Genomic DNA, 19,604 nt, shown 5'->3' on the forward strand with positions numbered 1-19,604 from the left:
GCTGGGATTGGGTGATCTGTCCAGAACCATGGGCATGGGCGGGTGCTGGGCCTCTGAGGTGGGATGTAGGCTTGGGGCCTCTTGGCCCTAGGGTCGGTGCTCTGTCTGCTGTGCCTCTTGGCTGTCCCACAGCACACTTTTGATGAGGGACGGAGTGAAAAGTGAGAGAAAATATAATAATTGGTAGTGGGGAGAAATGGATGGAGGGAATTACAATCAGCAACACTATGATAAAAAATACGATCTACCTCAGAGATAGAGTTGACTATATCAGAACACAGACTGAAGCACATTTTTTTCTCTTTCTTTCACTTTATTTTTCCTGAGGGTTTTTATTTTTGTGGGGGAAGGGGGGGATTATGTTTATTCTTACAAGACTATTTTAGTAATGTATAAATAAAAAATATAAATTTTAAAAAATAAAAGCTAGGACTTGACTTGTGCCAAACGGGAGGGAAAGAGTAGGGGTCATGGTGCTGCTGCCTGTGGGAATTGAGGATGGTGTGCATGGCTGGATTGGCTTTGACAGAGGCCACTGTGCAACTTGGAAGCCTCAGGGCTTTCCTGGCTTTGCCCAGTAGTCAGGAGAAGGGCTGTGCTAAGTCACTGGCCTCATTCCTGGGGCTTTCGTTTTCTTCTCCTGATGGACTACAATTGCTTATGTCCATCCTCCTTTGGAGGTAGTGACACTGCCATTGACTGTTTTTGAGCCTGTGTACTGACAAGTTGACACAGTGATCTGCTGGTTTGGGGTGATCTTTACGGTCCTGGTGATGGTGCTGATGAGCTCCATTGTGGATTTTGCCTACTTGTGTGTCTTGCTCCTGATCCTCCATCCTTATTCAGTGTCTCTAGTTTGCTGGCACTTTATCTACAGTCACTGAAACCTCATCCTCATTGTTGTCCACTACTCTCAGTCCATCAACACATCTCCTGGATACACATCCCAGGTTAAGACTGACTTTGCTGCTGTACTTATTTGCAAGACATACATTTCTTGCAAGCCAGCTCAAGCATACACCTGCAGAATCTAACAAGGATGAGCTGAAAATGGATCATCCCTGCTCTGGGCTGAACAACTGTGTGGGCCACTATAACCACCAGTGGTACTTTTCCTTCTGGGCTGTGTCTTCTATAGCTTTGACAACTGGGATATGTTCTGGGAAGCTTATGCTGCGCCTGAGATGCATCACCAGACCCCACCACCCACTTTCTCCTCCTGAGAAAGGATGACTCACAAAAACCTGGTTTATCTATGCTTCCTGTGCTGCTCTATGGCACTGACCTTAGGGGCTTTGACAGGATGGCACACTGTCTTCCTCAGCCACAGTGAGACCAGTTTGAGGCAAGTATTTAGCAATCAATATGATGCAGAGAACCATGGGCACAGACAATGTTGAAATGAATTGGAAACAAATTTTATAAATATTCACACTCTATGACTCCGTTAAAACACTGAGAGTGAAGCCTGTGCCCCAAACTGTTAGAGACCCAGTGTGGGTCACAGCACTGGTATCCTGTATCATCTCCCTTCTCCTTTCTGTGAGAAAAGTGCTTCAAGGCACAAGTTGAGCCTGGGCTCAACCTGAGGCTCAACCAGGACTCTTCCTGAGGTCACTATCACTTTTCATACTCTGCTTACTACAAAAATATAGGTATTTCATTTTGTAAATAAATAAAATAAAAGCTTTGTCTTTCCCAGAGTATAATTTGACTAAGGCAATGCCCATTAAGGTTAGGTAAAAGAGATGAGAAGAGGCCAGGAATGACAATTTCCAAAAAAAAAAAAAAAAATAGTTAACCTGGGTGAGGAAAGCTCTCAAGTTTCTGGCCAAAACAAAATCAATTGGTAATTATATTCATTCTGAACCAATTAGAGCCTAAACAATGCTCAAGATCCATTGTTGATCAATCAAGGTGAACCAGAGTGATTTGAGGCTTATAAACCTCAAGAAATGTTAGCAGGTCTTTGGACAGAGCACTCAGAAGGGGAAAGAAAAAGAAGGCAGGCAGGCAAGCAGGAAGGAAGGAAGGAGGGAGGGAGAGAAAGAGGAAGGAAGGAAGGAAGGAAGGAAGGAAGGAAGGAAGGAAGGAAGGAAGGAAGGTAGGTGGGGAATGCAGGCAAAGGAAATGACATGTTGGACTTAAAGCAATGACTGGTGTAGACCATCTTGACCTCTCCTTGGAGGACTGCCTCTCTGGCATGTCGGAGAGTATCTGGTGCTAGACCACTCCCCCAGCACCTCCCTTGTCCAATACACTATGGAAATGCAATTAAGTAAGGGATGGGGGGAAGCTCTCTTCTTTCTTTCCTTTCCTTTGTAGGATGGCCACTTTCTCTCTCTATGCTAGAACCACATGCTAGAACCATATGCTCAGGTCCTAGTTTGCAGGAGAATTAAGGCCTCTATTCTCTTAGAGCTGTTTTTCCTTTCACTCTTTCCCTCAGACATCTTGCCTAAAACTTTGTTATTCACCCTGTCCTTAAGCATTTGCAAGCAGCTTGCTGTCTTTTCAGTAAAAAGGCTTTAATCTGTGAATTTTGCAGGCTTGTAAAAATAAATCCTGAGCTATTTCAATTCTAGGACTAGTCGTGAATTTTTCTCTTTCACAAAAGTTCTCAATTTATTGGCAGCATGAACTTCTCCTGCAACTGAAGGAAGAAAGGAAAGCTGTATTTCCTAGCTGGTCAGCCATGGAGCGGTTCCTACTGCTCACTTAGGATCTTGAAGTCAGGGAGGGAATTGGAATTTTTTGAAGTAAGTGCAAAGTCACCAGCCTCACTTTCTGTTTGGACCATCTGGATTCAGTGGTCAAATTAGGATGACGGAAGATGGTTCTGGATGTAGTAGGAGACCTTGGCCTTTTTGAGCTAAAGTTTTGAACAGAGAGACAAATGCCTTGTTATGCCTTCTCCAACTAAGTATCTGCCTCTCTATTAATCCCTTTCCATTGAAGCTGTGTATATATGTGTGGGAGTTTATCCAAAGTTTCCAGGGGGAATGTTTTGTACTTACTGTTCTCACAATGACATCTCAGTAAACTGCTTTGAAAAAGAAAAAAAAATTAGAAGAGAAAGTGATATGTGTGAGCAACAACAAGAAGGCAATTTTGGTTGGACCATAAAGACTAGTGAGGAATAGTAATAAAAGCAAGAAATATAGAACAGAGTTGGGTAATAAAGGATACTGACTGTCCAGTGACTTACGTCACTAGAACTTATCCTTCCTACATACACAAACAGCTGTCAAAGTTCATCAATTCTGCCTTTACAACATCTCCCCTATCCAATGCCTTCTTGTTGTTCATATGGTCACCACATTAGTTTTGGATTATTATATTATATTATAATATAGGATTATTGCAATACCTAATTTGTCTCCATGCTTCAAGCTTTTGCTCTCCCCAATCTATCTTCACACAGTTATCAGAGTGATTTTCCAAAAGTACAAGTCTATGATCATTCTCTCAATGAACTAGTGACAACCTATTGCCTCTGCAACCAAACATATTCTTTTCTGTTGACATTTAAAGACCTTAACAGCCTGGATCTAAATTGTCTTTCCAGTATTATTTTTATACATTACTCCCCTTCATACACTCTTCAGTCCTACAAAATTGGTTTCTATTCATCCTCATACATAAACACCTTTTTCTCCCATTTTCTAACTGTTGCATTGATTATAGCCATGCATGGAATTCATCCTGTCCATCATTTCTGCCTGTTAGAAACCCTTGCTCTGTTCAAAGTTGAAATCTGCCTCCTCCATGAAGTTTCTTGATAATGCCTTCCCTAGGTGGTATCGGCTTAAGAATGCCTTCACTTTGAAAATGTTCTCATATTTATTTAATATATTCTTACATATGCACACAGAATTATATTACCCTGGAACATAAACTTCCTTTGTCTCTGTATCTATCCCCAAAGTTTAGCTTATCTGCCGATGTTTAGGAGCTTAATTGATGCTCATTGATTGATAGATAGTTTCATGTGCTCTATATTGGTCAAACCATAGTTAGAATATTTGATCTAGTTCTTTTAGAAGATTTTAGAAGATATATTAGTGAACTGGAAATCACTGATGAACTGGAAACCTACCAGGATGGAAAGAAATCTGAAAACCACTTCATATGAGAAATCATTAACCAAGAGCATTTAACATTAAATTGTGAGCATTTTGAGAGCCTTTTTTGGGGGTCTATCTTTGTATCCTTAGCACTTAGCACAGAGCTTAACATATATAGTAAATGCTTTTTTAAAATGCATGTTGACTAATTGACGTAGCAATAATAAGATCAATCTTCAAATATTTAAAAGATTGTTAGGTGGAAGATGCATTAGATAGCTATGCCATAATAGGAAGATAATTTGATTTGATTTGGAAGATTATGGGGTTCAGGTACCAGCTCTGTCACTTATTAGTTGTGTGAGTTTGTAACTTAACCTCTCTTTCCTCATCTGTAAGATGGGAACATTACTCACACTGCCCACTTCATAGTATGTTTTAATGAGAGGCAATTAGGGCTAAGCGACTTGCCCAAGGTCACACAGCTAATAAATGTCAAGAGTCTGAGGCCAGATTCGAATTCTGGTCCTACTGATTCCAAGATCAGTGCTCTATTTACTATGCCCCCTAGCTGCTCGCTCCAGTCATCCTGATTCATATCTAGCCATTGTATTTAGATGGTTCTAGAGGAGAAAGTGAGACTGGTGACTTAGTGTAGCATCCCCTCACTCAAATCCAATTCATGTGCTTGCCTTCCTGATGTCATGGTTTTCTTTGAGAATGAAAGACAAATATCATCACTAGTATGTTGAGATACTAAAATTACTCTGTAATCATAAACTGCCACATAAATGTTGACTAATATTAGGTGTAAACCTTTAAATATAGGGTTTAAATAAAATGACAGAAAATATTGGTTAGACATGAAGTTTAATTCTCTAGGATTTACTGTAAACCTATAGCTAGAAGTCATTTATATAAGAGACCAGGATAAATAAATGAGAGCAAGGATAAACAAAACGTCAAATCTCCCTAGAGGTCATTCTATTAGATTGTACAAAATCTCAAAGAGACAATGCTGTCTTTTCTAAGGGGGGATGAATTCCTTCATGGATTAAAGTATAAGGAGGACAGGATGATATTCCTTTCTAAGTTTAAAAGAGGACACATTCCATTCCTCACAATAGCTAAGAAAATAACCTTTGACCAGGAATATAGTTTTGAAAAAATTATACTTTGACATTGGTCTGTTCTTTGTGATTCCACTGGGAAGACCAATGAAGGTAAATTTCAGGTAGGGAGATTTTAACTTCATTATAAAGGAAAAACACTTCCCTATAGTTTAGAGTCTTCCAAAAATAGTCCAGAAGTTGGGAGCTAGGCTGTTGTTCAAATTAAATTCTTTGAGGTGAGAGACATTATTACTTCTTTATATCCCCAAGTCCTGGCAAAAAATTAGGAACTCAATTCAGTGAATGTATGAATGCATTTAGTGTAATCAGACAGTTGGCTAACTAGTCATGAAGTCAGAAGAATTGCTCAGGGGAGGGGCTTGCAAGGATCAAGCGGGGGTTCTTTTTATGAGTGAAGAAATCATAAGGATCTATGACTCAGAAAGAAAAGGTTAAATTTTAATTCACAGATTACTGCAAAAAATTACAAGTTAATTCACAGAATTCTGTAGGGAGATAATAAAGTAAAGAAAGTGAATTAAGAAGATAGTAAAGTGAGAGAAAGAATAAAGGTAACTGAAAGCCTCTGATTCCCCCAAGGGGGATTAGCAGCAGCAGCTGCCTCAGCAATATAAGCCACCTTGAGAACATGACTAATAAGGAAAGGTATAGGAACATGAGAAGTTACTTGAGGGAGCATGCTTCCCAAGAGTGGTCTAGCTTCACTAGAAGACAGTTAATTCAACTGAATAGAGGATGAGCTTTTAAGGAGGAGATAGGGAAATTAGGTGGGGATTGGTAGTTTAAAGAACAGAGATAAGGTAATAAGAGATATGGTGATATGGTTATTAGTTCAAAGACTTAAGACTAGGGCATGGACAATTGTTTTATTGATAGGGTTTCAGGGAGGGGCAAGGTACTTTGGGTTAGGAGTAGAGGAAGATACAAGTTCTTTACAGAAAAAACAGATTAATTATTAAACATATTTCTCTGATCAATATTTCCTCTATTTCATTTAAGAACAACCAAACTTTTAGGTTTGGAATCAGATTTATAAGGAAAATGAAATAGAGTTTATGGCCAAATAACCAAAGTAAGTAATGCTTAATATGTGACAACACTAAAAACAATTCAAATCAATCTGAGAAATTAACTGTGTTAAAACATTAAGATGATGGAGATAGAAAGTATAAACAGTCATAGAATCATAGTCATGGAGTTAGAAAGGACTTTAGAATTTACCTTTAAAACTATTTTACACCTAGGACCCACTTTGCTAACTTTTTCTTCATTCTTCCTCCAAAGAGGAAATAATATTTTCTCCTTAGATTCATATGTAACTCAGGAGTTTCTGGAATTTGTAGGTAGAATCCTAAATATCTTTATGGCTACTTTCAGACCCCAGCTTTATCAGCCCAACTGAGGAAACAGGGTGAGACCTCTGCATTTCCAACCATGTGTTATAGGAGATTGAACTAGAGATTCCTACTCTGAGAGTCTAACTGAATGCAAATTTGTTCCCTTTTCCTTCTCCCATCTGCAACAATCTTGTTGCAAATATACCTAAAATCAACCCCACAAAAATAAATAACAACCAAAAAACCCCTCTCCTAGGGTATACAGGACAAGTCTTCATCTTTGCTTGAAGTCTTCTGGGCATAGCACATTCCAAACCTACCTAGCTCTAATTAATAGAATAAACTTGTCTCTTTGCAACTTCCACATTCCTAATTCTACTCTCTGGCACTAAATAAAACATACCAAATCTATCTTCTACATGACACCTTTTCATATATTTGAAGACATAGTCATCTTTTGAGCTTTCTCTTCTCCAGGCAAAATATCCCCCATTTTTTCCATATGGTCTTCATACAACTCAAGGCCCTTCACCTATCTTGTTTGCCTTCATCTAAACCTTGACCTGCTTGTTAATGTCCTTTTTAAAATATGGTTCTCTGAATTGAACACAGTACTCTCACAGTTGTGTGAGCCCATGTGTCAATAGCTTTCTCTCTGGATGAGATGCCCAGGATCTATAGTCTGAAGCAGAGTTGGAGGTAGGGTGGAATGGAGAAGAAAGGCCATGGGAGCAGCCTTTTCAGTCCACCTCCTTCCTAACTTCCTACTGGTTTTCCCTCTACTACTACTACTACTACTGTGAGACTGATGCAGAAGGAAAAAGGAACACAGTCTATGACTTCTCTGACCTCTAATCCTATGTCCCATTCTTGACCTTCTTCCAGACTCTCTTGGTGGACTTGCTCTATTTGTTTTTCTGTTTGGAAGATCTTGGTTCCCATAGGATCCAGGCTGTCTGTGTTCCTCTGTTTCCATCCTAGGTATCTCACTGATCCATCCCCTCACCCCCATTTTCTTCCCAGGGACTCTGGCTGGCTACAGGCATGGAAAAATCAACTAGACATCAATAGCAAGTATTAGTCCTGGAGTCCTACTCTAGCAACCCTTCAGAATTATAAGGGTACCATGAGGACTTTGGGGGCTTTTTTTAGTTATAAACTTTCATTTTCCCACCCCAATCCTTCATCCCAATTGAGAACACAGGAAAAACAAAACCCATCACAAACATGTTTTGTCAAAGCAAATTTAACATTGGCAAAATGTTAAATATATTTATCTTATTATGTACACTGAGTTCTTCACCTCTATCAGGAAGTGATAGCATATTTCATCATTAATTAATTGTCTGGAATCCTGGTTGTTTTTTATGCTACTAAGAGTTCAGCATAAGGGTATTTTATCATCTTTATTTACTATAACATTTATCCATTCCCCAATTTATGGGTACTCCCTCAGACTCTTATTCTTTGACCCTCAAAGAGAGCTATACATATTTTTAATATTCTTTTTAAAATTTTTTTAATTTTCTTTAATTTATTTACACATTACTAAAATATTCTTAAGAGTAAACATAATAACCCCTCCCCCCACAAAAATGTAAAATCTCATGAGAAATAAAGTAAAAGAGAAAAAAATGTGTTTCAGTCTGTGTTCTGATACCATCAGCTCTGTCTTGGGTGGATCACATTCTTTATCATAAGTCCATCATAGAAGTTGCTTCCATATTTTTCCACAATTGCTGTTGGTGGTTACAATTCCCTCCATCCATTCCTCCCCACTACCGTCTATTATATTTTCCTCTCTTCTTTCACTCTGTTCCTCTTCAGAAATGTGCTGTGGGGCAGCCAAGTGGCACAGTGGAAGAGCACTAGCCCTGGGAGGCCCCAAGCCCACATCCTACCCCAGAGACCCAGCAACCATCTGGCTCAGTGGTCCCAGAAAGACCACCCAATCTCAGCACCTTACAAAAAGTAAAAAAGAAAATATGTTCTGACTATCCTCTCCTATGATCTACCTTCTCCTCTATCACCCATATCCCTCCTCCCCTCCCCATCCCCCTTCTCTCCTTTTTCTTCTAGATGTCTATGCTGTTTCCTCTCTGAGACATGTCTGATGAGAATGAAGGCTCCCTCATTCCCCCTTGTCTTCTCCCCTTCCATACCATTGCAAAAGCTATTTCTTGATTCTTTTACATGAAATGTCTTAGCCTATTCTACCTCTCCTTTCTCTTTCTCCCAGTACATATCCCTTTCACCCACTGACTCCATTTTTACAATATATCTTCAAATTTAGCTCTTTCCTGTGCCTCATCTATAAAAGCTCCTTCTATCTACTCTATTAAATGAGAAGGTGCATATGAGTATTATCAGTATCATCCTTCCATGTAGGAAAACACACAGTTCATCATCATTAAGTCCCACCTAAATTTCCCTTCTCATTCACCCTCTAAGCTTCACCTGAGTCTTGAACTTGAAGATCAAACTTTCTGTTTAGCTCTGGTCAACAGGGACATTTGAAATTCCCTTGTTTCATTGAAAGTCCATCTTTTCCCCTGGAAGAAGATGTTCAGTTTTGCTGGGTAGTTGATTCTTAGTTGCATTCCTAGCTCTTTTGCCTTCTGGAATATTATATTCCAAGCCCTACGAGCTCTTAATGTGGATGCTGCTAAATCCTGTATGATCTTAATTGCAGCACCACAATATTTGAATTGTTTTGTTCTGGCTGCTTATAGCATTTTCTATTTGACTTGGGAGTTCTGGAACTTGGCTATAATATTCCCCGGGGTTTTTTTTTTTTTTTTGGATCTCTTTCAGGAGGAGATTGATGGATATTCTCTCTTTACTTTCTATTTTGCCCTCTGTTTCTAGGATATCAGGACAATTTTCCTGTAGAAATTCTTTAAAAATGAAGTCAAGGCTCTTTTCCTGATCATGATTTTCAGATAGCCCAATAACTTTTAAATTATCTTTCTTGGATCTGTTTTCCCAGATCCTTTTTTCAATGAGATATTTTACATTTTCTTCTAGTTTTCATTCTTTTGGTGTTGAATTATTGTGTCTTGATTTCTTGCAAAGTCATCAGCTTGTCTTTAGCTCCATTCTACATCTGAAGGATTTGTTTTCCTCAGAAAGCTTTCTTATCTCCTTTTCCATTTGGCCAATTCTACTTTTTAAAGCATTCTTCTCCTCAATAACTTTTTGAACTATTTTATCCATTTAACCTAAGCTGGTTTTTAACATGTTATTTTCTTTAGCATTTTTTTGGATTTCCTTGACTAAGCTGCTGAATTCATTTTCATATTTTTCCTACATTTCTTTCATTTCTCTTCCCAATTTCTCTTCTACCTCTCTTACTTGATTTTCAAAATCTTTTTTGAGCTTTGTCATAGCCTGAGCCCAACTTCTATATTTCTTGGAGTCTTTATCTGAAAAAGCTTAGACTTTCTCATCTTCTGATTGTGTGGTTTGGTCCTCCATGGGACCAAAGTAATTGTCTATAGTCAGGTTCCTTTTTTTTTTCCATTTACTCATTTCCCCAGCCTGTACCTGGTCTGGGGATACTTCCTGAGCTTTTGAGTATTATTGGGACACCCCCACAAGGACCTCATGATTTGAGGCCCTGACTGCTCTCCTGGTCTGTGGAATGACCACAAACACACCCCTCTGTCCCAGAGCTGTGAGGGGAGGGGGTCCCTGCTCTCTGGGGGACCCAGACTATGACCAGGGTCTGAATGGGGTCAAATCCCAAGAGTCCTGTCCCAGGACAGAGGACAGACATCGGCAATCTCCCTCCACTCCCTTACCTTCCATAGGCTGAGTGCTCAGAGTGAAGCTGCTGGGTGGCTTCTGCTGGATGGCTCTGTGAGCCTGCTTCCAGTTCCTGAGATCTGGGCTGCACTGAGGGCCAAGATGGTTCTGAGGAGGGCCAGGCTGACCTGGGATTCATGCTCACTCTAGCAGAGGTCTCCCTGCTGATCTTCCAAGTTATGCTTGGTGCTCCCTGGGATGCAGATCAGGAAACTGCTTCTGCTGCCCAGAGCTGGCCTCCCAGGGACCCAGGTGCCCTGGGGCTGTTCCCAGGAGGCTGAAGTTCCTTTGCTCTGGCACAGTGCCGCCCCTCCAAACTCATGGAACAGAGCCTTCCCACTATTTTCCAGATTACCTTGGGCTGGAGAATTGCCTCACTGGATCCTTCTATGGGTTCTGTCTCTCAATAATTTAGAGTCATAATTTTAAGGTTTTTGAAATATTTTGGAGACCACCTAAGAGAGGCTGTACTCCTGCCACCATCATGGCTCCATCCCTTTAAAAAATGTTTTTTAATTTTATTTATGTTTTATCATCCATATGCACATGTATATTTTTAAGTTACAAAATTTCCTTCCATCCTCCCTTCCCACCTCCTTCCCCTCAGCAGCAAACAGTCAGGTTGGCATTGTATGTACATATTTTGATAAACATGTTTACAGATTAGTAATTTTCACTATGAGGATTTAGGATTAAGGGAAAGAAATATATAAGTGATAATTTTTATAAAGTGTTCATCAGATTCTGAAGGGTTGTTTTGTGTGTGTGTGTGTGTGTGTGTGTGTGTTTTGCTTTGTTTTTCTTCCTCTGGATGGGGATAATATAGTCCATATCCAGTCCAATACAGTTGTCCTAGCTCTCTGGACTGCTGAGAGGAGCTGCTTTCATCAAGCTTGTTCATCTCACAACGATATTGTTGATGTGTACATTGTTCTCTTGGCTTTATTCCCTTTGCTTAGCATCAGATCCCATAAATTATTCCATGCTTTTCTAGATTGTGACCATTTATGATTTCTTATAGAACAATATTCCATAGTATACATGTACCATAACTTGTTTAACCATTCCCCAATTGATGGGTATCCCCTCAATTTCCAATTCTTTGCCACAACAAAAAGAACTGTGTATGTTCTAATTCCTCCCTTGATTTATCTTCCTGCTAGTTCCCTTTTATCTTCTTCCCTTTCTTTTCTATTTCCTTGTTGAATAAAATGTGTTTCTGTACTCGAATCTATGTATCTTTATGTATATTCACCCTTCTTTTAACAAGTTCAGCTATTCCTCATCAGCCTCCTCCACTGTTTGTAATGATGTCTACTTATGCACCCTGATTATTTGAAATACTTTTCCTTTCCTTCCAATATATTCCTTTTTCCCTCTATTTCCTTTAAGTCATTAAGATATAACAGAAATACTTCCAGGCTTTGTCTGATTGGAATCCCTCTATAAACTTTGATGAAAATAGGTTTCAGAGGAGACACAAGCATAATTTCCCCACTTTTGAATTGTCAACATACTTTGGAAATACCACCCTGAGTTTTCCCAGTGCTAAAGTCTAGAAAGCTGTGCCTGAATTTGGCATAACAGTAATTCTCTATGGGGCAGCTAGGTGGCACAGTGAAGAGAACACTGGCCCTAAAGTCAGGAAGACTTGAGTTCAAATCCAACATCAGAGCTTAATAATTACCTAGCTGTGTGACCATGGGCAAGTCACTTAACCCCCACTGCCTTGCAAAAAAAAATAACAATCCTCTGGATGACCTCACCCTCTGTCAAAGTGTACTGCTTGGACCAGCAGCAAGTGTTCACTGAGGGGTTTAGTTCCCCCTATTTCCTAGGGCCGTTCAATCCATGTTCACAATCCCTGTTCCTTGTAACAGGCAGATACAGCACTCCTATACCTGTCATAGAACTCTGGTTTTATTTTATTACCCATAGAGTCATCATGACCTCCAAACTTGAGATGATGACTGTTCCCACAGGATGCAAGAATATCTGTATTATGCCAAGAAAAAACAAGAGAGAACTTGTCTCAAGACCTAAGAATGATTGTGTTGTGGTTTAATCCTTTTCCTATATATAAGTGAGGGGAAGGGAGTGGCTTCCACTTGCAGGCTTCATTTTCCTTACTCTGAAAATAATTAAACTTTTATTTGCATCTTGATTTTCCTGTCTCTAGCCTGCTCTGTTTTTACTTCAGTCACCCATGGATTGGAATTCAGTTCAGATCCAGTTGACAGAATGTATTTTATTCTTTAGTCCTTTGTCATTGTTTATTGTTTTTTTATCTTTTTATTTTTCACTTTGATCCTACATTTGACCTTCAAAGTTTCTATGTAGCTGTGGATTTTTTTTTATCAGGAATACCTGTAAGTTCTCTATTTCATTGAAAATCTATTTTCCCTCTCCCAAATTATACTCAAGGTTTGTTGGCTAAATTATTTTTTGAAAGAGATTATTTTTAGCATTCATTTTTAAAAAATTTCAATTCTGAATTCTCTCTCTCCCCTCACCCATCAAGAAGTCAAGAAATATAATACAGTACACGTGAAATCATGCAAAACATTTGCACATTTGGCTAAATTATTTTTGGCTTCTAGAATATCATATGCCAAGTTCTCTGCTCCTTGAGAGTCCTGGTTGCAGACGGTGACTCCTTGATATTTGAATCCTTTATTTCTCATCATTTATTTCTCATCATTTTAAGTAGATATTACCAACTTCGATAGTTCTGGTGTGGGTCTGGATATTGACTTAGGAGAGTCAGGTCAAGTAGAAATGTATACACATGCAAGGTCTACTGGGTTTATTTTTAGAAACTCAAACATTTTATAACAAAAACTTATCTCAGGAATGACTAAAGGAGACACAGTTTCACAATTTCCTGGGTAATTTTACAATATTTGTTCTTAGAAATCTGCATACTTCTCTATCAGAAAAGCCTTTTATCAGAAAAGCCTTTTACAACCACCTCGGGATCCAAGATTATCCCAGGTCAGGGTTCACTGGAGAGCCAACAAATCCATATAATGAGCAAGAATACATACATATCTCTGATGGAAAAGGTCACCAAGGATATATGTAAATCACTCCCAGGAGCTGGCTCTCAACTATACACACACATATATATACATACATATATATATATATATATATATATATATATATATATATATATATTCATTTTGAGGTTTCAGGAAGTTCTTAGGAGGTGATCACTGGGCACTGGGTTCTATTTCTACTTTGATTTCTGGTTCTATGAGTGCTGGGCAATTTTAAGATTTCTTGAAATCTAATATTTAGGCTCTTTTTTGGTCATGGCATTCAGTATTTTTTCCTCTTTTGTTTTCCAAGTCAATTATTTTCTGTGAGATACATTGCATTTTCTTTCCCTGTCTCTGTCACCCCCCCCCCCAGGCTTTTTAACTTTAATATTTCTTCTCTCAGTAAATCATTAGCTTCTCTTTGGTCTATTCCAATTTTTAGGGAATTTGTTCCTTGCGCAAGATTTTGTACTTCTTGTACCAAACTATCAATATCCTTTTCAATTCTTTCTTCAATAGCTCTCAGTTCTTTTCTATTCCCCCACCCCAAGTTCTCTCATTCTATTTATAAAAAAATATTTTAAACTCTTTTTTTATAAAGTTCTTGCTTCGTTTTTTCCTAGGAATTCTACTTGAGTTTAAACTTGAGCTATGTTTTTCTCTGAAGTGTTGCTTGTCAGTGTGTTGGAATCATTCTCTTCTGTGTTTGTAGCTTAAGCAACCATCATGATGGAGTTTTTGGATTGCCTATTCTTCCAGTCTACTTCCTCACTGTGACCTTTGTAATAGGGCCACTTTTCTGAGGGGAAAGTTGGCCCGGTCCTGGTGCTGCTTTCTTGGGAGGTGATATTTCAGGATCTCATGATCAAGTTGTGTAGACCCACAAGCTTTCAATGTTCTCAAAGGAGTCTGCTCCAGGGCTTTCTGCAAGTGCTTGACCTAGGTTTGGATCTGAGGATTTCCCTTTCATATCATCATAAGTCTTCCAGGAAGAAGGTTGCCTGGTCTTTGTTTTTCAAGGAGGCACCTACACTGTCAGAGACACTTCACACCTGTGACAGACCATTCTCTGTTGATTGCTTGGTTCACCTTGTCTTCCAAAGCTCTGCTTGTAGTATAAAAATACACAGCCCTGAGATTCTATTTGGTCTAGAAGGGGAGGACAAACAAGTTAAAAATTTGAATAAAAAATGTACTTATTGTCACCAGTCTTTAAATTTCAACACCAGTATTTCATGACAAAAGGTGGAGCTGAGAGTACAGCAGGTCTAGATGAAAAGATTCAAACTATTTGTTTTAAAAAAAAGTAAAACTTAAAACATTGTTCTGTATTAGGATATTTGTATTAAGGATAAAGGTATAATTAAAAGAAACCCTTTGCAAAATGTTATTGTTTCAAGTACAAGTTTAGTTGTTAATTCTTTTTAAAAATATTTATTAAATATTTTATTTTATCCCAATTACATGTAAAATAATTTTTCTCATTTGTTTTTAAAATTTGAGTTTCTAAATTCTCTCCTTTCCTCTCTCCCTACTTCCCAACTTTCCTCAATGAGAAGGCAAGCAATTTAATATGTTATACATGTATAATCATACAAAACATTTCCATAAGGATTATGTTGTGAAAAAATAGACAAAAAAAATACACTCAATAATAATAAAGTTTAAAAAGTATGCTTCAGTCTGTATTCAGATACCAAAAGTTTTTCTCTAGATTATCCTAAGTCCTTCAGAGTTGTCTAGGATTTTTACATTGCTGAGAATAACAAAGTCATTCATAGTAGCATCAGTTCATGTAAGCTTTTCCAGGATTTTTCTGAGAGTATCTTGCTTATCATTTCTTATAACACAATAATATTACAGCATAATCACATACCACAGTTAGTTGTCATCATCCATAATTAATGACTATCCCTTCAATTTCCAATTCTTTGACCTCAAAAAAAGAGCTGCTATAATTATTTTTGTGCCTATAGGTCCTTTTCCTTTTTGTTTTTTTATCTCTTCTAGGACCTACAGACTTGGTAGTGCTGTTACTAGATCAAAGGTTTTTCATGGTTATCAAGGCATTTATGCCCTTTGGGCATAGTTTCTAGTTAATGTACCGTGGTTGAATCAGTTCACAATTCTACCAACAATGCATTGATGGCTTATTTTTCCCCACATTACTTCCATAATTTTCCTTTCCTGTTCTGTTAGCTAATCTAAAAGTTATGAGACAATATTCCAGAACTGGTTTTTTTTTTTCTGTTTAGTATTTTCTTTTTCCCAGTGACATGTAAAAGAACCCAATTTTTAACTGTTAATTCTTTTTTAAAAAGTTAGTTAAAGTTTTGGTTTCTTTTAGTCTGATGACTAAACATGCCCCTTATTGAATATTCAATAAATGTCCATTTAAAAAAGATTTCCAGAGTATATACCCTAATAAAATGTCCTGTGGATGTCTGTGAATATTCTAGATGTGATCTAAGCAAATTACAACAAACCTATCACTTCCCTGTTAATAGAATCTGTTCCTTTCTTAAATCATAGCCTAACCAAGATCCCATTAGATTTTTCATAGTGAGTGCCTAGTCTAGATCTCTTTTTTTGGTTAAGGGAATTAAAACATCTCATTCTTAAATTTTCCAGTTTCATTTTACTATAAAACATTTGATCAGTAATTATAAATCCAATTGTGTATATAAAAAATAGAAATCAAAACTTTATGGAAATACTAATATTGACTCAACAATTTCTTTTTTAAATTTTTTTGACTCAACAAGTTCAAAAATTTCAGATTAAAATTTCAATAGTCAAAATGTGTGTACATCCCCCCTTCAAATCTATGTACTTGGAAAAAAAAAGATCACTAATGACTTTAAAATTAGTTACATTCAAAAATTTCTAGTTCTTTGAAAAGGCTGAAAAGGCTTTTTCAAAGCTCATATCAGCAGCTGTGGTTTAGTTTTGATTTTTCTGGAAATATTACTGCTTCACTTTCCGGTATGGGAAATCACTCTTGGTAGACTTTAGGATTGGATTTCTGAAACTCCTTCAGTTTTTTTCATTTTTATTCACTGACTGTTTGGTATTCATGATAATTTCCTCCAACAATGTTGGAGGTTTGGTATTAAAATTTCTTTCAACTAATCTGCAGGGATGCATTAGTATCTTCTCCTAAGTACTCTTTCTGAACTCATTGTAAATAGGCTACTTGTTCCTCTATCAAATTCTTCAAGGAAGAGGGAATTTGAAAGATCTCCTCCTGATGATTGTCCATGTTACTAGCCTGGCAGCTAACAGGTCATCCAAATCTACTCCATCACTGAAACATAGGATTCAATGAGAAAATTTTAGAACCACTGTAGTATGGACAACAAGGCCTTCACAGAACAGTGGTATCTTCTTGTTTCAGCAGATCATCATCATCCTCATCAACAATTGCAACTGCTTCTGACTTTTCAGGAGGCAAGATGAGACAGCAAATCTGAAATGTTTCCATAACAATTTTCTATTTCCATAATATACCCAGTACAGTGACAAAGGCATCAAAAAAGCTGAAATATGAGCTGATGTTCCTTCAAGTGACATAGTAATAATCTACTGTAGTTTCAAAGACATCTTTTTCAAACCCTAAATACATGGGCTGGTTCAATTCTGAACAAACAGGCCAATTTGCTAAACATTTCAAGAAGAAATCTTTTAGTTTTATCCATGAGGCTGACAACTCCAATTTTGAGTTGCAGGTCCACAACTTTCTCTAGTAAGTCCAACTCAAGGATTTTCTATAAATGTGATAATGTCATAAACTTCCAGATCTCTTCCACATTGGCCTCAATCAGCTGCATCAGTTTCAGAATTTATCACTATTAGGCCTCAAGGGTACATTTACTTGGGAAGCACCTGGTGCTGATCAGTTCAATCTGGGAATTTGTTAACTCTTGCTCTGTAGGATGATCTCTTTAGGTATGATTGGAGGGTGGAAAAGGAGGAAATCTGTGGAAAGGTTGGCTGTCCATGATCTTTCAAAAATATATATTTTTAGAAGTTATAATGTTTGTTTCAGAATTACTTCTGGACTAAATTCTGGCAACATCTGAGTGGATCTTATAACTAATCCACATCTTCTGAGGTTGTTGTTCTGAGGTTGAGGCCTTATAACTTTTGAAATGAAATGACTTCGGTGTTTCTGAAGTCATATCAGAGACTAGAAAAAGCCCTGTTGTTTTTATTTCACAGTTTCATAAAGAGGTAGTGTCTAGGTCCAGTTATTTTATGCTTTACAATCCACCCTGGTAATCCCTTTTCAGTTTCTCTGAATGGCTCCTGTCCCTTCTCCACTCCAGTTGCCACCCAACAATGGCCCTGTGGTTCTGAGGGGATTCCAATCTCACAGACCAGGGAGATCTTTTCCAAACAATCTGCTATTTAATCACATCCCCTTGATTTCTCAAATAGGTTAGGTGAAGTTAATTTCTCAAACCAAGTGCTGGACTAAATTTATTTTCATCTCCATTACTTTTCATCTTCTAATTTTCTAGCTTGTCAATCTGGTGGCCATCTACCTTGTTAGTTAACTATGCCTCCTGTCTTTGGGTCGCTAAACATTTGATAAGCGTACCATGGATACCTTTAACCAGGTCATCAATAAGAATTGAAACAACATGGGATTAATCACAGATTGATGGGGCACTTCAATGGCTACCTCTTTCCAAGTTGATATAGAACAATTAGCAACTATTCTTTGAGTTCAGTCATTTAACTTCACTTGAAGCTTTCTAATTGCACTCTCATCTAGCCCTCAGTTCTCCAACTTTTTTTTATAAGAATAGCACAGGGAGCAGCTAGGTGGTAACTAGGTGGAAGCTATGTGGCAATGAGGTGGCAGTTAGGCGGCACAGTGAACAGAGTGCCAGCCCCGGAGCCAGGAGGACCCCAGTTCAAATATATCCTCAGACACTTGTTACTTAGTAGCTAAGTGACCTCTGGTAAATCACCTAACACTCCTTGCTCCACACAAACAAAAATAAAAAAAAGAGAGCATTGAATATTTTATTTTTCTTGTAAACAGATATCAATTACATTTCTGTCATCTACTAGTTTAGTAACCTCATCAAAAAATGGAAACAAGGTTAGTTTGGGATGATCTGTTTTTGATGAAGCCATATTAGTTCTTTTATATTCTCCTTACATGGAGTTTCACTACCCCAGTCTTTAGTCATACCTTCTACAATTTCATGGAAATCAGAGTCAAAGTTACTGGCCTATAGTTTGCAGAACTCATATTCTTTTCAAAACTGGAACATAATATAGCCCCTATTTTCATAATAAAAATGTTTTAATTTCTAATGTAACTAATATTGATAAATATATCCTACATAAATTAAAACTGAGGGATCTTCAGTAATTTTTAAAGATATTATTTGTAAAGATATTCTGAGACCAAAACATTTAAGAACACTGGTGTAACCCAATGGAAATTGGGACAAAATAACTGCCTTTGAAAAGTGAAAAGCATTAATGTAATTTTTGAAAAGTGAAAAGCATTAATGTAATTTTTTGAGGTAAGGAAAATTGTTCTAATAGTCACATAGGGTCTGTCCCTGTGTTTTCATTGGGATAGAAAAATCCTGAATGAAGTAACTCCCTCTACATTGAAGATCATTAGTTTCTCTGAACATTTAGTCTTAGAGAGCTGCCTAGAACACTAAGAAGGCAAAAGATTGGTTTGGCCCTGGGTCACACGGCCAGTATATGTCAGTCAGTCATTCAGTCAACAAATTATATATATATATATATATATATATATATATATATATATATATATTTTATATATGTGTGTATATATGTATATATATACACACACATATATAATATGAAATGCCTACTATGGACCAGGCCTCTACTAATTGCTGCCAATAGAAAGAAAAGCAAAAGATAGTCCCTGCCCTCCAGGAGGTCCAATGGAGGAGATATGAAGGCAGAACAGAGAAAGTGTGCGGTACGAGGCAGAGGGAAGGCCTGAGACTCAAGGGTCAGGGCCAGGAGGCCAGCGCCACTGCACCGCGGGCTACCCGGGGAGGGCTCGTCTGAGCCCAGTAAGGGACCAGCAGGGGAGGGTCTGGAACAAAGGCCGGCCGGAGGCGGCGGGGGGCGGCCTGCAGCCCGCAGGGTCTCCGTCCCACCGCTTCTTGAGTCCGCAAGCCGCCGTCTGGCCGTGATCCGCGAAGGGCG

The 19,604-nt window shown here is 38.1% G+C and overlaps 2 pseudogenes; one reads left to right on the forward strand and one right to left on the reverse strand.

The window, feature by feature from the left end:
- Window positions 1-539: 539 nt before the first annotated feature.
- On the forward strand, window positions 540-1,400 carry LOC141489278 (palmitoyltransferase ZDHHC16-like; annotated as a pseudogene).
- Window positions 1,401-14,852: 13,452 nt separating this feature from the next.
- On the reverse strand, window positions 14,853-19,125 carry LOC141504870 (DEP domain-containing protein 1B pseudogene; annotated as a pseudogene).
- Between the last annotated feature and the right edge of the window lie 479 nt (window positions 19,126-19,604).

This window comes from Macrotis lagotis, chromosome 1, assembly GCF_037893015.1.
Source record: "Macrotis lagotis isolate mMagLag1 chromosome 1, bilby.v1.9.chrom.fasta, whole genome shotgun sequence".
Classification (NCBI taxonomy): domain Eukaryota; kingdom Metazoa; phylum Chordata; class Mammalia; order Peramelemorphia; family Peramelidae; genus Macrotis; species Macrotis lagotis.